A 12,078-nucleotide genomic window follows, 5' to 3' on the forward strand; every position below is an offset into this window, starting at 1 on the left:
ACATTTCTGGCTGACACCCGTCACATCGATTTTCCCAAATCTCAGTACCCGGTATTTCAAATTTCGAGTCTATAGACTAAATATTGACAGAGTTATTGCGTAGGGAAATGTACACAGACAGACACACAGACAGACAGACACGTTCCCTTTTATAGATATATAGATAGATAGACAGATAGATGAAACAAAAATATATACGTATACATAAATATATATGGAAACGATTTTGTGTTCATTGTAAGCTTTTTGCGCAAATATTTCGCAAGTATAAATCATGTAGAATATCTGCATGAATATAATTACCCGTAATAGTTAACTAAAGGTGATCACCCTATAAGAAAACTGAAAAAACTAATAGGGAATTAATTAAAAATGAATGTTTAAAAGAATATGCAAATTAGTTAGATCTTTTGCTAATGAATGCAATTCTATAACTCATATATAAAAAATTGTATTTTCTTTTTAAATAAATAGAAAAATAGTGTTTTTAATATGAATATCACTACACACCAAAGGAATACGGAATTATAGGTATATAGATTGACTGATCTATTGGTTTTACCGTTTTATGTTTTACAATAAAGTCAGCATTATCAAGGCTGGAAAATACAAGAGGATACTGGTTTATGAGTGTAAGGTGGTCTATAATGATCGTTTTGGTTAGAAATTAGGTTCATTTAGATTTTATAGTGGCGGGGACAGAATAACTTCTTTACATTGGACATAAAAGTGACCGTACTGTAGTCAGCTGCGAATAAGATCAGTTAAAAGGGTTCCATGGATAAAGAATAAGGGGAATTGTTGGTATTGGTGGTAGTAAGACCTGCACTTAGTGTGAAATATTATCGGGGAGATGCATTCACGAGCATTTGTCATGAAAAAAACGTAAAGTTGTGACGTAATAAACCTGAGGGAGCAATTAGCCCCCATTGGGGAGCTGTAGATCCCCCAGGGGCCTGAGGAGGGCCGAATAACTATGCTAAGACCATTTTAATCGGTCCCGAATAGCGACAGATATCCTGAGGAGTTAAATAGGGAATATAAATATATATTTTATTTCATTGTAAAAATATATATTGTTTGAAAGTCAGAGAAATATATTTGGGATTTAAAATTGATGACAGGGAACTTAGAACAATAACATAACACTGTCTGGCTTTGACGAACTCAAAAGCCAGATGTCGAACTGACAGTGATGACCTTAGGGGTCGTGTGAATTTAATATATCTGTAATCTCAGATCACAAAATTAGTGGATTACACACCCGCAATATCTGGGGTTCCCCGATTTCGTGGCGTGATCTGATTGGCTTGTAAGACTTTCAACTCCGACCACAGACACTACTATTAATACGAATGTCGCACGAAAATTAATCAGTTACGAAGCAGTTTCCGAAGGAGTTTGTACGCGAACTCGAAGTAACTCGCCGTTCCGTAAGACGTGACTCCTCCTCCTCCACCCGTCTGACGCTGTCTGTGAAGAATATTTGAGACTTTGAAAAACTTATTAAGAACTGAACGATATTTGTAAAAACATTTGTACATAATTTCGTGAAGTAATCCTCGTAGAATAGAGTTTAACATGTCTGTTTTTTCTTTCTGCCTGCGGATGCGATATTCGCTTTCAGAATACAGGATTCAATGTAACAACCCTCAGGGAAGGACCAGACGATCCGAGCCGAGTTTCCAGACAAAAAGGGGTCCTAGCCAAACTTCATCAGTGTAGGGTTACAAAGGAGAGTCAAGCTAGTATCGTTTTATCTGTAGATAAGAAGTTGCAGGAAGGAGGAAAAAGCATTGACTGCTAGGTTTCAAAGCCGGATTGGGACTATATCAAGGCAGGATAGGGTATTCTAGCAGATCCTCCCCAGATAAAACACAGTACTCTATTTTAGAACGTAGGTGACTCTTACATGTGCGGAGGATTTCGTCCGGATTGATATACTTCTGAAGCTTAAGAATGACGAGCCTATTTTTGTTTCAGCACGATGGGCATCGGATTTGATATAAGCACTCCGTACGAGGTCAGGGGTGAAGGTCAATTCCAGGAACTTGTCAAAACAAGGTTTTTTTTTATTTTCAAACGAGATCTATTCATATCAATCGTGGCCAAGTGCTGATCAAAGAGTTTGTGGGGAAAATATCTAACTGGCTTTAGAAAAATAAAGAATGATGATGAAAATAGAGGTATGCCTTCTTTTGCCATGTTACTTGTATAGAAAACTCACGTTTACTTTGATCCAAAAAAGCTAACGAAATTTCGATAGGTGGTTTGACAGGGTAACTTATTTTCTAGCCCGAGAAAATGAAGTAGAATGGAGGAACATTCTTTTATTGTTTAAATTACATTGTTAAAATTGCCAAGTGCCGTGTTATAAAAGATGCTGAAAATTCTCCCCGTTGACATCTATGCATTTCTGGGCACGTTTCACAACATTTGAAGACACTGCCTGTAGATCTTCTCTGGTGATTCTCATGACAGCGTTGGTAAAGTTTTTCTTTTAGTAGATCTAGATTGTGAGGATTATTTGCATATTTATTTTGTTTTAAAGTCGCCCAAAGATAAAAAATCACATGATGACAAAACCGGGGAACGTGGTAGCCATGACCCTTTGCTTATTGTTCTCTCTTCCGTAAGCATGTCATGAACTTGTTTCGCTGATCTGTAAGACATGTGGCATGTAGCACCATCTTGTTGGAAAAAGAATTGCATTTTGTCATGTGGTGTCAGCTGGTGTGTAAGAGAAAGATTAAAGAGATTCGGATCTTTTTAAGTGGACCACCCTGTGTTTATACCCTGAACGACAGAATGATAGTTATGAATACGTATTGAGCACGCTATGATATTTATAACATAATTCGCTTTTCATATTAAACAATCACAGCTTACCAAGGATATAACCACTGTAAGATAAGGATTAATGAAATTCTGAAATGGATGATTAACAAAATTATTCGGGGTTTTACTATAATAAAGGGAATTAATAAAAATCTGATTACTTACAAGTTACCCCGACAAGTATTTGCTTACATTGTAATTCACGATTGCCGTATTGTAGTCTTAACGGAAACATTCATATCGTAATGCGTGTTAAATGTGGGGGGTTTTAAGAAATAAACACTGTTCATGGTAAGTATATTTGATTTTAAAGATGTACACATGACGAGACAGAATTATCTCCAATAGTGGGAATAACACTGATTCTTGAACCAGAGAGTATAGGGCTAAATCGACCAATTGCCCATGAAAAAAAAACGATAGAGAAAGACAAGGAACATCTACTCATTGAGAAATGCGCTACGGAAAAATTAGAAAAAATTATGCCGCAGTAGACTGCGGCGTTGAATCCGTTCAGGATAGAAAAGAATGATCTGGGCGATATCTTACCAAATATCGTATCAGAACTCCATCTTATGGCGTACGTAACTCCTATATATGCACTGTATTTCATCAGAGATTAGCTATTTTTTAAATCAATTTTTCACGTAAAACAAGACACAGCGTCACTTTGATGTAGGCGGATACTATCGGGGACATAAGCTGCAGGGATACTATGTAGGGAGTCGAGCACCAAGATGTCTAGTCTATTCACATTACACTTGAACTTCTGCATGTCAGTACAGTTGGGAAAACAGGAACCCGGAAAGGAGTTCCAGAGTCTAGCCGTTCTGGGGAAGAAACTATTAGAGTAGGCCTATTTACATCTAGGGATCTCTGCTGTGTAAGGGTTGGATTTTGCTGACTGTCGGGGTTGCCGGGGGTATTAACATTGAGGGTGTGCAAGAGCTTATAACTCGTCAAATCATCCATCGTAAAAATACTTGTAGAACTTCTAGATTTATGGAATTATTGGATCATTTTCTCAGTAAAATGTAGCAACGGATTGGATATGCATCTTTCATTTCATAGCTGATGTGCGCATTCGACTGTGTGTTCTCTAACATCCTTAGTAGCCAAAGGTTAATTGATTAATCATTGTGTCTTTATCCCAGCCCTAGTATAAAATCGATATTTGTATTATAATTAGGTGGATCATTTCTTTTCATTTGAATAATCAAATCTTAAAATAAAGATGGCGACTGTTTTTATATCTTTAAGGTTTTTGCATTGTTTGTTTCTTGCACTTTGACAGTTATGAATGAGTCACGCGTATTGCACATACGCGCCTTTCCACAAACAAATTAACGACAACATCTGGTTTAAATTGAATGAATTAAAATATCGTAATGTTGCTAATCCGAATTAAATATTTTTAACGGCTTGTTGCCATGCCCTAAGCCTTTTCTGAAAGGAATGTCGTTATAGAAACAGACGATTATCGTAATTTCTATTGAATTCTTAATTTGAAAAAAAAAGAATAGTTTCACTATAACATTTTTCTTAATTCAAATCTCTATTACTACAGTTCCTAGTTATTTTTATTTGAGTTGCATTTTCTCCTGTTTGTTGAATATTATAGTTTTACAAGCAGGTCTCTCGGCATTGCGCGGGCGTAATCCATGCATAATTATTATATTTTAATTCATGCAAATTCCGAATTTATGGTTATACAATTAATTCTCTATAAATTATTATTTAATATATAATGATGATGTTGGAAGCTATAAACAATACGACTTAGTTACCATTTAGTCGGTATTTATCTCTCCAGTTTAATTACAGACAGATGAATACGAAACGCTTAATGTAAAGAGACTTCGAAACTATGAAAAGTGCAAAAAGTAAGCAGCTGGAGTAATGCTATATTCGAATTACTCTTCCACGGTCAACTGATTTGTTTTTCAATTTTGATCCCTTGGCAGAATCAAATGTGTGTTATATATCTAAATACCCTATATATAAAATGTTAACTCTGTAGACAAAATATGCAGAGAAAAACGTCTTAGATACTTTTTGTACACGCATCGCTTAGTTCACTTCCATGTATAATATGTCCGTGTGCTGAAACGTTTCCATCTTAACGTCTACGCAATTATGCACAATGTAGAAATTATGCATAAATAGAATTCAACGTAGGAGTGAAATTAAACTACCCATCTAATAAGAAACAATAAAAATGTATAAGAATAATTAATGCTCGTTTTCTAATAAAAAAATAAATAAATAAGGGACTTATTTAACCTTCAGGTAGTCGCTCACATATACATGACTAAGCCTGTTAGGAAGTTCGTTCGAATAATGTTTCAACAGAAAAAGTAGGCTTAATATTTCAGTGTTCAACCGGGAAGAAAAGTCAACTTTAAAGGCATAACCAACAGGCCACCCGGTGTTACCCGATCTCAGAATAAGCTTAAATATGAAATGTCTAATCATTCGGATTTCATATTTATTAATATAACACAAAATCTTACTTTATTATTATTTGTTACACATAGTAATGATTTTCAAAGTCAAACAAGGTATTTCAACGTCATCATCTAAAATCCAAGCCTCAGTTGTTCTTTAATGCTTCAGCTTCCGTATGAGCTGTCGCTAGATAAATAAAATTTAGGCAAGTCCTTGCCGAAAAGAGACATGCACGCATGCTCAGAAGTTAGCTGATATACTGCTGTCAATTTCATTTATTTTCTCTCAATTTTAACTCATTTAACGCTGTTTTTACAGGCTAAAATCAAAATCAAAATGGTGGCCAGGTCAATACCTCTTATATCTAGTTTCAAGTCCGTAGACAAAATATAAAAATGGCAGGTTTGTAGCAAATATTCGTTCAAATAGAGACAAAGTCTCTTATATCTACCTCTCTCTCTTATATATATATATATATATATATACCGAATTGCATGTTGAATCCACCTGTATCCCCTTTTAGTATATTTAAATATGTATGAATAAAAATTTATTTTTCATTCATACATATTTAAATATATATATATGTATATATATATATTTATATATATATATATACACATATACATATGCATATGCATATATATACATATGCATATGCATATGCATATATATATATATATATATATATATATATATATATATATATGTATATGCAGTCAATGAACACACTATTCAGTTTCGAAAAGACGTAAATGCAAAAGACTTGTAATGTGAGGCTGCTGAATATAATAAATTACTGGGCAATTTTTTGTGGATCACAACCCATTTCTACAATTCCCAGTCAACATGATTCAAACAAAAAGCTGCCAGACATTGTAACATGGTTTGGTTCATCGAATATTGTCTTCTTAATAGAATTAACTATCTGCTCGGGAAGGGGAAACCAGGAAGAGGCATGTATATATATATATATATATATATATATATATATATATATATATATATATATATATATATACATATATATATATTTAAATAAGGGAGTAGTCACCAACAATGTGTATTTTTTATCATTATTTTATTATTCCATGTCTTGGTTTTTCATTGGGAATTATGTTTGGATCATTGTAATAATGTTTTTAAGTCATTGAAATCGTTTTACGCGCGTTTCAGACGTTCTGTTATGCGTCCTCGTCAGAAATTATTTTCAAATGTGTTGCAGATGTAAAAATGGCGATTTTCGTAGTAAATTTGAAGTTTTTCCAAGGGGTGGAGGTTTGTAAGTGTTTATTATTCATTGGCATGCTCAATTTTTATTACTCTTTTATTGCTCTTTTATTGGGCTTGTCGAGGGAGACCGCTGACCTGGCTATCTCTTTCTGCTAATGATTTTTTTCTTTTCCTTCCCTTCAACCCCTAGGAAAAACTTCAAATTAACTGCGAAAATCGCCATGATTATTAGATATTATATATTATCTTAATAATAATGAGAAGAAGAAGAAGAAGAAGAAGAGGAAACAGAAAAAGAAATTTCACGTTGCTTTCTTAATCTACATGTATAAAAGAGAATTGTCCAGATGAGTGTGATATACCTTTTTTGATTCTCTTTAATTTGTGTTCGGCATTGGTTTCTCCGATTCTGTTTTATACTGTGTTGGTTACTTGAAGATTTCGATGTAATTTACCTAGATCGATAAGTAAATGTGCCGTCAGAGAAACATTCGGAATCGAACTTCGCACATGTCATCAGTTTATGTCGTTACTCGTGTCACCACTTCTACATACCATTTACGGGTATTGTTTATTCTTATACATCTATCCAAATAATAGTTAGGATTTACTTTTATACAAAAAATATTTCTTATTTTCACCTCAAATTGTAAAATATCAAATGAATATTTTGATTTATTGATTCAACATTTTAATACGTATTAACTCGCAATAATCTTTAAATAAAATGATGATATTAGTTTTTTTAAAGTTAAAACAAAAGATCAATATTCAGTTATGGAATAATTCATTTCAAATTAATAAAATTAGAATGTTTTCCCATACAACAGTAGTAGAGAGGTGACAGTGACTAAGTGTTTCACAGCACAATCTGACAGACTGGATGTGCTAAATTCGAATTCATTTTGTCGCACAGAAATACTTTCACTTAAGAATATGGAACCACTTGTGTGGTCCCTTCCATATGTTCTCCACGTCTTTTTATAATGCATTTTAATTATAAAGATAACTGGTATACGAATGCCAACAAAATTATTCTGATTCGTACGAAATAAATATATGATTATTTGCAGTACACTACATTTTTTGCTGCATTGCATTTCGTATTTACAATCGAAAATAAATAGAGGTTGCAGGTGAAAACATACGTACTCACAGAAACAGTATCTAATGTAGTTATTTGTCTACTTTTAATTTCTATGGGTTATTTAATTTAATTATTGAACCAGAATATTCTCTATTTTACTGTCTGCCTTTGGTGGAGGTATGCGGTCTGCCGAGTGCAATTCTGACGATTTTTACTTTGATATCATTGAATTATTCACGGTTACTTGAGTTTTCGCTACAGTATTTTTATTTCTCGGTGATGATTTTGCATTTGTCTAATTTTAAATAATTTCTATTTCATTGCTTTTTGGCTTTTCTTTTATTATTGATTTTCGTTTTAGATTTTAATATCAATGGTTTTCCATCCAAGTTTTGCTAGATTTTATTCCACGTTTTACTTCAAATGTCATGTGTCTTTTGCATGATGTCTTCCGAAAACTAATGCTACTTGCATTCCTTTAATAAATGACACGAATACCCTTTTAATTAAATATCATTTACAAGAGAGGCTCAAATCCGCGAGAAATTTGAAAAGTAAATAAGCCAACTTTGCATAGTATTCTTGATTTAAAAAAATATTTGTTTCCCAAATATTTTATAGTACTTCACATTATAATTTAGTTTCTATTTCTTAGTCACCTTTTCTGTGGAATTTTGTCAGTTGATTCATACTTATTTATTTTATCATTTAACACAAGATAACCCTTCTTCTACGCTACACAGCTGTACAGCTGTAGTACTAAGAGGAAAATAATCTGCGCGCGAAACTCTATTACAAATTGTTTCTAGCTTTGTGTTTAAACAAGCCCCTCTATACGTATACAAATGTGTTTCTTTTTCTCTCCGCGTATCAGTTTTTAGTGATTTAAGATATTTACAGCCTCAGAAATAGAGGATGTCGAAACGACGAAGTTATCTGTAGACAATAACGACATTGTCGACAGCATTCGGATAACGAATCAGATTTCGCAGTTATAGCACGTAACTTAGCCATCAGGAGTTAATGACGCGACTTTTGATGATCCGGTTTACGAGAAAAATAGTTTACAAGATAATCGAAAATTAAAAGCAATATTTTTTTTTTTAGCATCATTCATACATTCATTTCTAGTAAATAGATCAATTTTTGTAAAAAAATTTCCTCCGCTTAACTTCGAAAAAATTTCCTCTGGGGTAGGAAGCGGGTAGTTATGCTCCTTGAGACAATCATTTAGACCTGTCGAGAAGTCCGCGCATACCCTGATTTTATTATTTTTCTTCTTAACGTAAACCGTGGGTGAAGCCCATTCAGAGTAGTCCAATTTTTCTATTACTCCAATATCTTGAAGTCTCTTTAATTCTTTCTCTATAGTTTCTAATGCTGAATATGGAACCTTTCTTTTGGGTTTGAAAACTGGTTTAGCTTCGTCCTTTAGTTCAAATTTCACCTCCGTTTTCGTGCAGCAACCCAAACCTTCAGAGAATACCTCTTTAATGTCTTTTTTTAATTCGTCAATAAACTTTCCTGGTAGTTTAGAATTGTCTAAACCCGCCAGACTTACTTTATCGCAAAATGAGCGTATGGATTTTCCCCATAAATTAAAAAGAATCATTAAGTCTATACCGAACCAATTAGAATTTTCCCCGGTACGACATATAACTTGGTTTTCACAACATTCTCCTTTAGAGACACATTGGTAAAAAATTCACCCTTAAATTTTAGTTTATTTCCAGACACACTTCTGGCAATTTTTGTTTGTATTTTGTAACTTTGGAAACCCAATTTTCTTCCAAGTTACTTCGTCAGTTATACTTATGTCGCTTCCCGTATCTACAAGACAGTTCACATTACAGCCATTAATTTTAATTTCAATATATTTTCTTTTATCACACCTAGACTCCTTTTTACAACCAATGGTCTTTATTTCTGCTTTTCGCTATTTTCCTTTCCTGCATACCGTTGATTTATGCCCTTTTTTATTACATTTGTTACATATTTTGTATTTAAAGTAACAATCTTTAGTGAAGTGGTTTTCCCCCCACATGTCTTACAGGATTTTTCGTGTGCACATTTCATCACCCTTTCCATTTTTTTTCCATATTTTTTTCTTCAAATTTTTTTCCTTCGACGCTTGTATTGTCCTGCTTTAAGTTTAACAGTTTCTGACACTTTTCCGTAACTTTTTGTAACGTTATTTCTGTGTCTTGGTTCATAATGGATAATATCCTTGAACGAATATCCTTATCTTTAGAGGCTGTTAAACCTTGCACAAAGATTAGACTTTTAAACATATCCTCTTTGAGGTCTTTTTAATTAAAGGATTCACAATGAGCATTCACTTTCCCTGCATAAGTAATAAAATCTTCGTCCTCCTGCTTCGTAATATTTAAACATTTATAACGTGTATAGAATAGACTCGTTCACTGAAAATGTTTGACAATATTTTTATTGTTTCACTAAAAGAAATCGTTTCAGGTTTCTTTGGCAGGATAAAATTCGTATACTTTGTATTTTCCTGAGATCCAAGTTTTTGAAGCAGAAGGATAATCTTCTCTTCGTCTGTCCAAGACTGACATCTCTTAGCAAAAATATTTTCGTATCTCCGAAAATATGCCGGAAAAGTTAACCCATTTGTCGGCTCGTATACAAATTCGGATAAATAATTTGCTATTCCTTCAGGAGTGAAACGACAGTCTCTCTGCTGCGTTAAAATACTCTGTAGTATTTCGCTTTGCTTCAATTGTTGTTGCTGAAGTAATTCCATTTGCTTTTGTTCTGCAAACAATGCCGATTGCATAGTTCTAGTGAATTCCGCTAATTGTTCCATGTTAAAAAAATTTTTCTTTTTACAAAACCACAAAATTAAACAAAAGATTAACTCAAATGTCCTATAAATTCAATGAATTAAAAGCACAATTTCTTTCCGAAGAGAAAAAAAAATACTTCCAGCCGAATAAAACTTGAAATGGACACTTCTTTTTTTTTTAAATGTTCTTTTCAAAAAAATGTTCGCTTCAAAATGTCAATTTCTCTCTTTTTTTTAGGACCGTAACAGACTGAAACACTTACTTTTTAAATGTTGGCTCTGTCGAAGTTTTTTTTTCTTCTTCCTTCTTTGGATTTCTTTTGTTTTCTGCTCGTTAATCTTCTTGTGTGCTTTTTCCTTCGCTTTGTTTTTTTTTTTAGTGAGTTTCGTTCGAATTCTTCGTCGCCAGTTGTTATATCGTAGATTATATGAATAACAAGTCATTACAGGGGTTGCACAGAAAGGGTTTATTTAGGTAAAAAGGTACACACATTTCTAAGCGTCCATTGACAGCTTAGTACTAAATTCTGTCTCCCACGTGAGGAGAGTTTGCTTGTCTTTTTTATAGACGTAACAGTCCATTCATTTGAGGGGTGGTGGATCAGTCAATTATATCAAAAACAAATCCCGTGTTCTGAAAAAATATGAACAAATAAACGTGTCTTACTTGTCTTTAAACTGACAATATAAATACGAGCATGCATTTTGCTGATAATTTAATTTAGTGTATGGGAAAATTCTTTCTTGGGCGGAAAAAAAAATCTTTCATGTTAAAATAATTCGTTTCATCTTCAAACACGCTTTGGAAGCATTCTTCTTCTTCTTCTTCTTCTTCTTATTATTATTATTTTTATTATTATTATTATTATTATTATTCCGTTTCCTCACTGGGATCAGTCACGTAAGCCACCATCAAAGATTGTTCTTTGAGAATAGCTGGTAGTTTTTTATTGGAATCTGAGTGACAATTCTCCCCATATGTGCAGTACTCTCTACCTCTTTCAATAAAATTTTGCAAAAGAATTTGCGTTATCGCAAAAGTCGCTTACCTTTAATTTCTCGTTGGCGGCGACCATAAATGTTCACTGGGATTTGGGTGGCAATAAGCCCAGTTCTCTTTGCGCTCCTCCAGCGGAGATCTGTCTAGTGCTTTATCTACTCGGTCTTTCCATCCCCCTTGCCCCTCGTTATTTTGTGTGGTGCCTGATTATCGTGACACTCGCACAGAGGAAAGAAAAAAGGAAGGAGAGCCAATATTTGTCAATTATTCGGTTTCAGTTCTCATGATTGCATGTGAAATACGTTTGTGTTTTGCATCTGTAGCTGTTTCTGTGCCAGTTAGTGTGTACTTTATGTGTGGTGTTAGTCTCCACATTTAATGTTTTACCTTAATATTCCTGCGATTCTCATTATTGAAATTTGCATCTGTCATCCCTCTGATTCCATTCACTCATATTTAAAAAAAAAAAGTTGTTCGGTATCCTTCCTAACGCTCCTACAATTAGTGGTGGCATGTTTACTATTTTCCAGATCCCTTTATGGTCACTCGACAGTTTCTTTTTATTTGCTTTGCATTTTAGTCTCTTTGATTTTTACTCTGTAGCTTGCTGGAACGGCAAAATCTACAATCTGACAGCACTTTTCCTTCTTGTTAACTATTATAACA

The sequence above is a fragment of the Euprymna scolopes genome, chromosome 1 (genome assembly GCF_053919585.1).
Source record: "Euprymna scolopes isolate OS-2025 chromosome 1, ASM5391958v1, whole genome shotgun sequence".
NCBI lineage: Eukaryota > Metazoa > Mollusca > Cephalopoda > Sepiida > Sepiolidae > Euprymna > Euprymna scolopes.